This window comes from Prionailurus bengalensis, chromosome C2 (genome assembly GCF_016509475.1).
Source record: "Prionailurus bengalensis isolate Pbe53 chromosome C2, Fcat_Pben_1.1_paternal_pri, whole genome shotgun sequence".
Taxonomy (NCBI): Eukaryota; Metazoa; Chordata; class Mammalia; order Carnivora; family Felidae; genus Prionailurus; species Prionailurus bengalensis.
The window spans coordinates 84,530,111-84,542,547 of record NC_057350.1 but is presented as its reverse complement, the minus strand read 5'-3'; the positions used below and the strand labels follow the sequence as shown (position 1 = coordinate 84,542,547).

Here is a 12,437-nt window from a genome sequence, read left to right as displayed (position 1 = left end):
TACTGAAGGCTAGAAAACAGGGAAGGAAATTTTTTTACCTTTTACTCTACACCCCCCTACAAACTTTAATTAAAAAATTTTTTTTACCAGTTTTATAATTAAAAAATAGTTTACATGACATTTTAAAATGAATGTTACTGGAGGTTATGACATATAAACTCCAGTAGAGAGATATAAATAAAACCTATAATTTACATGTTTTATAGCTCAACAATGATCTCTTCTTAAAATGACAATTTTTGTATCTATTTATAAATGCTTATTATAAGACAAGACTGAAAAAGGATAGTCACTGACAGAGGACACAATTTCAAGAAGTATACAGACTTTAAGATCACACTTAGGTAACAAAGTCACTAAGAGGTTCTTTTGCTTTTTACAGTCATCCTAAAATGACAGCAGTTGCTATGTCAGAAGGAAATACAGGTCTCAATACCAATCTATTCCATGAGCCATGGCATTAAGTAGGACCACAGCAACCGTTCACAGAAACCAGAGTACAGCCAGTCTCTTAAGCCCTTATGAAGCACCGTGCTTAAACAACTTGGCAGGTCTGTTTAAGGACGTATTGACAATTAAATGAAGTCAGAAGGCAGATAACACTAGGTGGAGGGCAGAAATCAATTTTAATCACCCAACAGTTCCGTAAGAACTCAGAGACTCTTAGGAGTTTTGGGGAACCTGACACAAGAAAATATTCACAACTCAGAAGAAAAAAAATCGCTTATCAGGTCATGTCCCAGTTTATAGTTTGGAAATAGTCTAGAGATCTCATCCAGTAGCTTCATTTTACTTGTTGGAGTGCAATGGATAAAACCAGAGTGATAGGGAGTCCCCTGAACACCATAAGCCCAGATTTCAGTTCAGATCTTTTTTTAAATAGCCTTCAACATCACTGTTAAGCCATTCTTTTTTTCTCTCCTTTGTTTTTTTTTTTTAATAACTTTCTAAAATGGGAGAAAATTTATGATTCTTGTTGATGATTGCCTGCTTTATTATTCCAAAGCACATAACTTTGTAGAAAAGACTCTCAAGGATTTAACATCTCAAGTCATCAAGTATATATAATGTAGATGAAGAACAGAAAACATTGAAGGTACTCAAGTAATAAAAAACCTTCAAACACCTAGAGCAATTTATGTCCTGATGGATATCTATCCAGGGATGGAGCACTGTAATTAGGGCACCAAATGGAGTTGAGCATGCCAGATCAGCTTGCAGTAATGTAATCTATACTAGTGTATATTCTGGCACTTTGTTTCACATTTAAAAGTGGATCTCCCTCCATCCCTGACCCCTATGTCCTTAAGGAAGAAAAGGAGGGATAATGTGTTTTAAGGGACTGTTTCCCCTCTGAAGCCATATTTCAAGCTAGCATAAAAACAGAGCTTTGGATATCTGTTTCCATTCTGTATGACACCTCATGTTTTTTTCAGATGACACTGTAACCAAGGGGCAAGAATGGAACCTTTTTATTTTTATTTTTAAAAATTTTTTTTTCAATATATGAAATTTATTGTCAAATGCGTTTCCATACAACACCCAGTGCTCATCCCAAAATGTGCCCTCCTCAATACCCATCACCCACCCTCCCCTCCCTCCCACCCCCCATCAACCCTCAGTTTGTTCTCAGTTTTTAACAGACTCTTATGCTTTGGCTCTCTCCCACTCTAACCTCTTTTTTTTTTCCTTCCCCTCCCCCAAGGGTTTCTGTTAAGTTTCTCAAGATCCACATAAGAGTGAAACCATATGGTATCTGTCTTTCTCTGTATGGCTTATTTCACTTAGCATCACACTCTCCAGTTCCATCCACGTTGCTACAAAAGGCCATATTTCATTCTTTCTCATTGCCACGTAGTATTCCATTGTGTATATAAACCACAATTTCTTTATCCATTCATCAGTTCCATTCTCTTAAGAATGGAATCTTTTTAAAAAACTGAATGCGGGGGCATCTGGGTGGCTCAGCTGGTTAAGCATCTGACTTTGGCTCAGGTCATGATCTCATGGTTCGTGGGTTCAAGCCCCACATCAGGCTCTGTGCTGAACAGCTCAGAGCCTGGAGCCTTCTTTGGATTCTGTGTCTCCCTCTCTCTCTGCCCCTCCCCGACTCATTCTCTCTCTCTCTTCTCTCTCTCTCTCAAAAATAAATAAACACTAAAAAAATTTTTTAAAGCTCAATGCAACCCTATTTTGTAAGCTAGATCATTAAAGTACATAAATGTTATTAGGATTTCCTGATAAGTTTCTTCTTTGTCCATGCATCCTAATCTTGTTTCCCCCCCCCTTTTTTAAACTATTTTTTAAGTTTTATTTTTATTTATTTTGAGATAGAGAACACATGCAAGGGAGGGGCAGAGAGAGAGGGAGAGAGAGAATCCCAAGCAGGCTCTGCACTGATAGCACAGAGCCTGACACAGGACTCAAACTCACAAACAATGAGATCATGACCTGAGCCAAACTCAGGTGCTTAACCGACTGAGCCACCCAGGTGCCCCTGTTTCCCTTTTTTAACCATTGCCTTTCATTTCCCACGTCCCCATTTCCCATATCTCCAATAGAATAGCATCCTTTTGGAAACCAACCTGTCAGAAATATATTTTTGCTCATTAATTGTCAACACAATTCGCCATCAAGAGTTTTTATTTACTCCTGGTATGATAGCTAACAATGCACATGTCAGAAAGAGTTATAGATTTTCACATTTTAAAAGTTAGTTTTCATTTAAAACCCTTTTTGCCAAGTTGAAAGGAATGTTCTTTTTTTTCCTTCATTTTTTTAATTTTAGAGAGAGAGAGAGCATGAGAGCTGGGGAGGAGGAACAGAGGAAGAGAAGGAGAGAGAGAGAGAGAGAGAGAGAGAGAGAGAGAGAGAATCCCAAGCAGCTCCATGCTCAGTGTGGAGCCTGATTCAAGGCTCGATCTCATGACCTTGGGATCACGACCTGAGCTGAAATCAAGGGTCAGACACTCAACCGACTGAGCCACCTGGGCAACTCTGAAAGGACTGTTCCTATCCTTCTCAAACTCTACAGCATCTGACATAATGGATACTCACCTTCTTAAACCTTTTTCTTCCTTTGGTTTCTCTTTCTTATTTACTCTTCATTCACCACCTACCTCTCTGTTTCTTCTCTATTCCCTGCTTGCTTCATCTTCCTCCTCCTGTCTAATGTTGCTGCTCCCAAAGGTCTAAACTCAGGTTCCTAGGGCTTCCTTCCTCTTCTCTCATGCTACTGACCCCATGTCATTATCTTCCTCCCAGACCTGTGGTTACGCTCAAGCCCATGTTGCCAATAGTTTACACGCTTCTCCCCTGGATGTCTCCCAGACACCTCAATCACCTCAAGCTGAAGCAGAACTCATTAGACAGAAGCAGCATGTGTATCAGTGGAACTGACATTTTGTAGGGTCCCTGAAACACAGTTGTCATTTCAAACTGCTCCCTACCATTATTGCTTATATACTCAATCTGTTGTCAAGCCTCATCATTTCATCTTTCAATAATGCTTCTTGGAGTCACTGCTTATTCTCCATTTCTGGTGTGGCCAGTAGAAAGCAAGCTCTCCCTTCCTCTCACTTCAAATACTTTGGTGCACTTCTGGAAGTTCCCCTTGCCTCTGAGGTCTCCCCCTCTTCAGTCTATTTTGCAGACCACTAGTCTGTGCCTTTCATAAAGCTCCATTTTCTTCATGCCACCATTCCCCCTCTTCAAAAACTTAAAATCCCTTCCAATCACCCACAATTGCCAGTGTTCCTTCCGGGATTTCAAGACTCCATTCATGTGATAAGAATCTACTTAGGGAGCTTGTTCTAAAGGTAAATCCAGACCTACAAATCCAGAATGGGGAGTAATGGGTGGGAGCTATAGGGGGAATCTGCAATTTGCACAAACATCCCAGACAATCTAATGCAAATGTTTTGCTATTCAAATAAGTAACACTGATCTGACCCACTCCTTTTAGCCACCTCCTCCCCCCACCATTAGTTAGGCCAGTGTTATTACTTTACATTCCCTTTCAAATTCCAGTCATTCTTTTTTTTAAGTCTTTTATTTATTTTTTTTATTTTAGAAACAGTGCACACATGCAAAGTGGGTGGGAGAGGGAGAGGGAGGGAAAGAGACAGACAGAGAGAGAGAGAGAGAGAGAGAGAGAATCTTAAGCAGGCTCCATGCTCAGCAGAGAGCCCAACACAGGGCTCGATCCCACAACCCTGGGATCATGACCTGAGCTGAAATCAAGAGTCAGACACTCAACCGCCTGAGCCACCCAGGCGCCATGTCAAATTCTAATCATTCTTGAAAACTCAGTTCCAATCCTCCCTTTTCTATGAAAATGCTTTCTAACAGCTTCATATAAAATTGGTGCCACAGTCTTGTCCTCACTTCCCAAGCAAAAAACTGTTAGATCCATTTACCAATCCTTTATTAGTTCCCTACTATTAGCCAGGCACCATTATAGGCACTTGGGCTCAAGAAATGTACCATGGTCCCAGGCCTTAGTTCATAGTGTAGAGGCAGAGACAAGAAAGTCAATGACTCCAATACAGTGTGGTAAGGTATTAGATAGTCAGAGGAGTTAAGTGCAGAGGAGAGGACAAAATTAAGCCAAGGGTAGCAGGAGACACTACTACCAATTTTGAGTTGAGTGATGTTTAAGCTGAGTTTAAAAAAGAAAGCAAGCAAAAACTAAAAAAGAAAAAAGAAAAAAAGAAAAAAGAAAGCAAGCAAGGGAAAACGTTTGGAAGAAGTGTGTCCCAGGCTGAGGGGAACAGCATAGAGGAGAAAGCAGAGGTGAGAGATGTATGCTCAGTCAGTACTTGTAAATTCTCTGGTGGGGCTGGTCAACAGTCTACTAGGTTCATAAAATGCAGAAACAAATATAAGCTGAAAGACCATCCAATTCATCCTTATTTTGCAGATGAAAAAACAAGAGGCCCAGAGCCACAAAGTGACTTGCTGAAGACCCACCACTTTGGTGAAGCCAATGTTCTTCACAAGATGTTTCGCTACCTCTCTTCACCTGTTTGGGGTATATCCAAAGTCCTGTTTGATTACTAAATACTAAATAAAACACAAATTTAAAACGAAACTAGCATACTGTTGTAAAAATACTGGGTTTCAGGATGTTAAATTTTTCAGTCTATTTCGATCTCAAATATAAATGGTGACCTTGAGCAAGTCACTTTCTTTCCCAGGGTATCGCCCATTTCTTTATGTGCCAAAAGACCGAATTAGATAATCTTGAGAATCCCTGCTGGCTCTCAAAGATCATTTTCTAAATATATTATCATTTCTAATAAAATGTATGATGTGGTCTTTGGCATAATCACACCTCACTTTTCATTGCTGCAAGAAATGAAACAAAACTTGTAAAACTTTCCATTCACTCACATCCTCAAGGGGCTAAATAGCTAGTGTGTAAATGGAAAGTGCACCAGGACAGCAAGAGGAAGGCAAATCAACATGGGCTGGAGACGTCCTGGAGACGGTGAAATCTGAACTGTCCTCTGTAAGAGGTGAGGGCTTGGCCAGGAAGACAGAGGGCTGTTCCAGAAAGAAGGAAACATGAGCAGAGTCTAGGAGTTCTGGCCACATGTGGGCCTTGCGTGAACTACGCTGCTGGGGCAGGGGCTGGATGGGGAGCAAGGGAGGTGGGGGGGGGCCCAGATGGAGGAGATGGTTGTCCTGCTGGGCTACAGTGTAGACTTGATGCAGGAGCCCAGGGGAAGGTGCAGGAGATTCATTTGGCCTGCAGGGCAGACAACTCTCCAGGAACCCTTTTCATTAGCACAGAATGGGCCCTGAGGGCTCTGACTTAGGAGAGGATGTTCTTAGTTCGACATCTTTCTTCTGTTTCGATTAGGTGTTCCGTATTATACAATACATTCTCAGAACTGTAAATGGTAGCAACATGGACGCTATAGACCCATATAATGACCATGTTGAAACCAATGATTTTTAAGCATTAAAAAAAAGGTCTGATGAATGCAAACACTTCCCTGGCTTCTGGAAGGCTAAAAGTTGAGAGACTCTTGCTCTGCTGCTGAGTGCCATTTGTTCTCTCTTCTTTGTATCTGTTTGTATATTTTTTCTTATGTCCGTTGGAGTTGACCTCATTACTCTGATGCATTTAGAGTATACTACCTCAAATTCTTTTTGGAAGAGGATGGGGCATAAATAAATTATTATTAAAGTTCATCTGGGTGGATGCTTGTTCTTCGATATCACATAATAAATAATGACAAAGGAATTTCACACATACTGCACTTCTTAAAAGAGAGACTGATTATAAACACAATCTCATTAATGCTAATTCAAGATAACAATCTTGCATTTGTATAGTATTTTAGGGATTATAATTTTTCTAATTGTGTTTAAAATTTACCATTTAAACATGTTTTAAGTGTACAATTCAGTAGTATTAAGTACATTCAAAATGTATATCACATTCACAGCCATCACTAGAACAGTTTCAATCATCCCAAACTGAAACTGTGTATCTATTTTTTTTTAATGCTTATTTATTTTTGAGAGAGACAGAGACAGAGACAGAGCACAAGCAGGGGAGGGGCAGAGAGAGAGGGAGACACAGAATCCCAAGCAGGCTCCAGGCTCTGAGCTATCAGCACAGAGGCTGACGCGGGGCCTGAACTCATGAACCATGAGATCATGACCTGAGCTGAAGTCAGATGCTCCACAGACTGAGCCACACAGGCACCCCAAAATTCCCGTATCTATTAAACACTAACTCTCCATTTCTCCCTCCCTCCCCCAGTCCACAGTAACCTCTATTCCATTTTCTGTCTCCAAGGGTTTTCTTATCCTGGGTACCTTGTTTAAAAATGGAATCATACAACATACAACGTTTGTCCTTCTATGCCTGGCTTATTTCATTTAGCATAGTGTTTTAAAGTTCATCCATGTTGTAGCATTTGTCAGAATTTCATTCCTGTTTATGGCTGAATATCTTTCTTTGTTTGTATATACTACATTTTGTTTATCCTTCCATCTGTTGATGGATACTTTGGTGTTTTTCACCTTTGGCTCTTGTGAATAATGCTGCTATGAACATTGGTGTGCAACTTTCTGTTTGAGTCTCTGCTTTCAGTTCTTTCAGGTACACACCCACAAGTGAAAATGCTGGGCTATATGACAATTCTATTTTTAACTTTCTGAAGAAACATCACACTGTTTCCCATAGTGACTATACCATTTGACATTCCCACCAGCAATGCACCAGAGCTCCAATTTCTCCATATCCTTGTCAACACTTGTTATTTTCTATTTTTTAAGTGGCCTAATGGGTGTGAAGTAGACTTGTTTTCCTTAATGTGTGCCTTACCTTCCTTGATCCATTCAACACCTGACAAAGAGCTCCTCCAGGGTATTTGTCCTGTATTATTTATCTTTGTCCCCTTGCCTTATAAGTAGGTAAATTCTCAATAAATGTTTATTGAATGGATGAATGGTAGATTTGAGGAACAGACACCAATTCTGTGAGCAAGAGTAGGTATTAATTGTTATTTTCATTTCACAGAAGAGGAAATTGAGACTCAGAGCATTAAGTGACTTGATTGAGGTCAAATTGCTGGCTAGGTGCTGCCACTGAGGTCATGTTCAGGCCCTCTAGCTCTAAAACCAGTAACGGGGAACTGATATGCCAAGGGTGAATGTCAGTCCACTAAAATAGTACCCAATATTCTGACTCTGCAGCATAGCTCCATAAATGACAGGGCCCATACAGTGAGGACACAGGTAAGCAGGTTAGAGAAAAAGGGTTGGCTCAGGCCATCATCTGTTAATGTGTGAGATTCAAGAAATCTCAGAGCCATGGTGCATAGGCACACCTGCTATCCAAACATAACAAGACATCTTGTGGGAGATTTCTGGTACACGAAGGAGATTCCTGGAATGCTGTTGGTAGGAAACCATGATTATTTCATGGGAAAGGGTAGTGCTGGTACTAATTTCAATAGGAATATCCACGGAACTCAATAATTTTCAGTAAAGACAAAAACTGAGACCGCTAATGAGCTTCCACCTCATGCAAAGTCTATTGCAAAAAAGAGACTCCCAAAGGTAAAATACATGTGTATAAAATAAATCAAAAAGTTAAAAAAAATGAGAAAAGACACACTGCTTTCTCCGCCTTATGTACCTCTTTTGCAGAACTATCCTTATCTGTTTCTCCCTAGCAGATATCCCATTATTCTTTCAATCCCTTTCCTCTAAAGAGGGTTTATTTGTTTGTTTGCTTATTTTTTAAAGTTTATTTATTTATTTTTGAGAGAGAGAGAGAGAGAGAGAGAGAGAGAGAGAGAGAGAGAGAAGGGAGTGGGAGAGGGGCAGAAAGAGAGAGAGAGAGAAAGAGAATCTCAAGCAGGTGCATTGTGGAGCCCAGTGCAGGTGTTGACCCACAAACCATGAGATCATGACCTGAGCCGAAATTGGATGCTTAACTGACTGAGCCACCCAGGCGCCCCTATGTATGTATGTATGTATATATGTATTTATTTATTTGATATGATAGAAACATATCTCTCAGAGATATTGCTCTCTCTTTCCAGTATTCCTTAGCCTTATATCTGCAGGGTCAAATATGTGTTGATATTGGGCTTTATGACCTTATGCCATCAGACTAACCAAGACTAACTCATGAAATGTATGTTTTATGTTTTTAATGATTTATCAAGGACTTTAGAACTGGCCTTTTGGAAGTGCTGTTATAAGAAAAATCTCAGTATAAGAAAACCATTTCTAACTCTTAATTAATGGGCCACTTATTTTAAGTAATACTCAATAAAATTCTCAGGAAGGCCTGTAACTGTCTTTTAGAATTGGTTTGAGTGGGATTTGATCCCCATATGTTCCATAAAGCAGGTAATGAGCACTTAGTAATTATTAACTATTAAGAAAAGAGAAATAGAGAATTATGTTTTAATTGTCCCTTAAATATCAGCACAACCAAACTTAATTAAGTACAAAATTTCTAACACAAATGACTGCATCTGGGCCAGGCATGTAGCCCCCATATTGTAGCCAATAACTATTTTCTGAACATTTCCCATGCTCTGTATTTTTCCTCTTTTCCTCTGTACCACCCCATCACAGGACCCAAGTCATTTTGCTCACCTTAGATAGCTCTGGCAAGGCTGGTGAGTTGTCTTTTAAAATATAAGTGGTAACCAGACAGCATTCAAGATCGCCCCTCCACAAATGTCACTCATTCACTCAATTTGGATATGCCCTCCTGAGTAGGAGGAGGAGGTGGAGTGAGAGGCAGCCCCTTGGAACTTGCACAGAACCCCATAGGGCCCTGGGAGTGTGGAGCAGGTGTCAGATCTGCAGGTGGGGAGGGGAGAAGGAATGCTGAGCGATCCACTGTCAGGGAGTGGTACTGAGTCACTGTCACAGGGGCTGTCTGAGCATTGGCAGCATGGAGGGAAAATCTGTGCCAACCTCACTCCCACCCCCAATCCTCTCCCCGAATCCTTCCCCCAGTGAGGCTCACCCTATCAGCTCTACTGGGCCAAGGAAGGGCCCAGAGAGCAGGGCCTGCCTCCAAGACTGTCCCCATCCCTGTGAGGCCCCTAATGAGAGGTAGATGAGCACATGAGAGATGCCCTTGTGCATTGATGTGGAAGGAGATGATCACTAGGGTCAGGGGGTGGGGGAGACTTCCCCAGTGCAGAGGAGGAGAGAAAGGAACAAGATGGGTTCTGAGAATGGCCTGCGGATGAGAACTGCTGTGTGCATCAGTTCCCTTCATCTTCCAGTTCTGGGTGTACCTACAATGGTTTCATCCGCCCGCCAAGGTCCTGGAACTGAGGGAGAATGCTGAATGGTGCCAAACACAGGGGCAGAGGCAAGAGCTTTAGGAAAGGCGCTAGAGTGCCTCCAGTGTCTGTGTTGAGCCTCGAGGCATCTCGGGAGCAGTACACCAGGGCCATTGTGTTGCTTCATCTTCTTGGAATGAAAGTTTGAACACTTGAAGAGTGTGGGATGCTTTAAGCAAAAACTCAACTTGATTGGCAGTTAATACGTATTCGCTCTGTGCCAGGCATTGTGGGAGGTTCTGCAAGGGAACTGGAGATGAGCAGGACATGGTTTCTGTCCTCAAGAGGTCTGAGGACTAAGAGTAGGGAAAACAGATCCACAATTTCTACAGAGACAAAATGACATGGACTGTTATTAACATGTCACTCGGACTGTTACTAACATGTCACTCATTAGGCTGGGTCCACTGATGGGAGGGAAGAGGATTCTGGCCTTTGGGGCATTCAAGTCCCATCCATTCACCAGTTCATTAGTATGTATTTGGATATTCCATTTCACACATGCTCAGCTTAAGACTTATGTAACACATTTGAGTGGAGACATACAAGTTCAGAGCCCAGAATCTGGACTACAAATATAAATCAGGCATTAAAGGCAACGGATGGGATCACCAAGGAGCAAGTGTTGAGAGAAAAGAAACCCGGAAGGATATGTGTGGGGTGGGAGGGGTTTGGCAGGCAGTAAGGGAGGGAAAGGCAGCAAAGAGATGCTGCATTATTTTAATGGGTGATGTTGTATTAACAGAAAATGTGTTTCTGAAGACGTCAAGGAAACAAGCATTTCCTTTTAGAGCGATTATGGGATGCAGCATGAAGAGGCTCTGCTGGTTCTTCGTGGGAGAGGGGCTTTCTGCAGCCTGGGGTGGGTGACGGCTGTCCAGGCAGCCTGTACTGGTGGTAGGACCAATGCTCAGCACTCACATGTGATTGCTTTTGTATTAGGTCCTCACTGGACCCATCCAAGCAAGAATACTGTGGGGTGCTGAGAAGTTGAGTCACTTGCCCAGATCCCGAGGTGGGCAGGGAGTGAATTCAGGACACCACCCCATCTCTCTAGCAGCTCAGGCCTTGCACAACCTGGCTGGTTTCTGAACACGCAGACTGTGGGGTGTCTGAATTCACAGGACAGTATCAGTATAGCGTTTTTGAGAAAATTTCCTGTCTAACGGAGTCCAGAAGGTACAAATTTAAGCTGAATGAGTCAAACCTGGCATATGTCCATATGCTTCAGCCGTGTTAGGCATTAAGCCAGTCAGTTATCAAATATGGTTCTGCTTTTGTGATTTCAGTTGATACTCATCTCTTCTTCCAGTCTCTTTTGCTTGTACCACGCCCCAGGTTCTCTTGAATGCAGGTCTCAGTCTTCCCTAAACGTGACCAATGATAATGCCCTGCCACCCTATCTGCTGGTCCTCTCTCTGACATCTTCTTCCCCTCTGCTCTATCTCTGCCCTATCTTGCCCCTTCTAAATCTAACATGCAGGGGCGCCTGAGTGGCTCAGGCAGTTAAGTGTTGGACACTTGATTTCAGCTCAGTTCTGTGAGATCAAGTCTGGAGTCTGTGCTGACAGCATGGAACCTGCGTGGGATTCTCTCTCTCCCTCTTTGCCGTGCATTCTCTCTCTCTCTCCCTCTCTCTTTCTCTCTCTCTCTCTCTCTCTCTCAAAATAAATAAATAAACAAAAAATCTAACATGCAAATTGCAATTCTTCCAAGTTTACCTTCTTGATGTTACAGTACTTTTTCCAGTATTTTCCATAGTTCTCTAGTGCTCTGTAAAGCACATTTCTGAGAGAAAGATTGGAAGTCATTTATAAATCTAATCATAATGGCCTTTGTTCACAAACAGTTATCGTGGACACTGAGGACATGGTGGTGACACTGTCCTTCTTCGTGCTGGTCAAATCAGCATCATCACTATCTTTTCATTTTATTTCCAACTAATTTCAGAATTTTCACACAGAATTTTCGTTTATGCATTCATAAAAGAAGCATGAGTACTTTGTTTTATATCATCAAGTCCATCATCCTCTTCCTCTCCCTGTGGGGTGGGATAGGGAACCAGCCTGCTGCAGGAAATCCTCCCAGATGGGCAAAGGAACCTCCCAGGCTGCTGCCCTCTTCCCTGTATGGGGGGTGGAGGGGGTCAGGGCAGGTGTCACTCTGCTGGGCCCCATCTCTCGCCCACATCCTCTCCCCTGCCCTCACCTCAAGCCACACATCCTCTTAACAACCTTCTACTCAGTTTTGAAGTCATTTATCTGTCTGGGGTGTCCATCTCTAAATAGGATGATATATATGATTTTTATATGTGTTTTTCAATGTTTGAGTCAGTTTGTATTTCAACACATGGAGCACACGTGTTGACACATATGTATAACGGCCTGGTTCCAAATGACCTGAAAGGTATTTAACGGTAATTGAATATTTGTGCATAAATAGAACACACACATATGCCAGCTGGGGGTGGCAAGAGATTGTATGTGGAACACAGTCAGGGTTTTATTTCCCATAGATAAAGAAGGGAGGTGATCTGCACTGTAATAACAGCAAATCAGCTTATATATGGATCACTGTCAGTGACTCCCTTACAAATCC

At 41.9% G+C, this 12,437-nt stretch overlaps 1 protein-coding gene across 1 annotated transcript in view; it reads right to left on the bottom strand.

Moving 5' to 3' along the window:
- Positions 1-12,437, bottom strand: part of MCF2L2 (MCF.2 cell line derived transforming sequence-like 2) — a 267,297-nt gene that overhangs the window by 68,095 nt on the left and 186,765 nt on the right. The window lies entirely within an intron of this gene.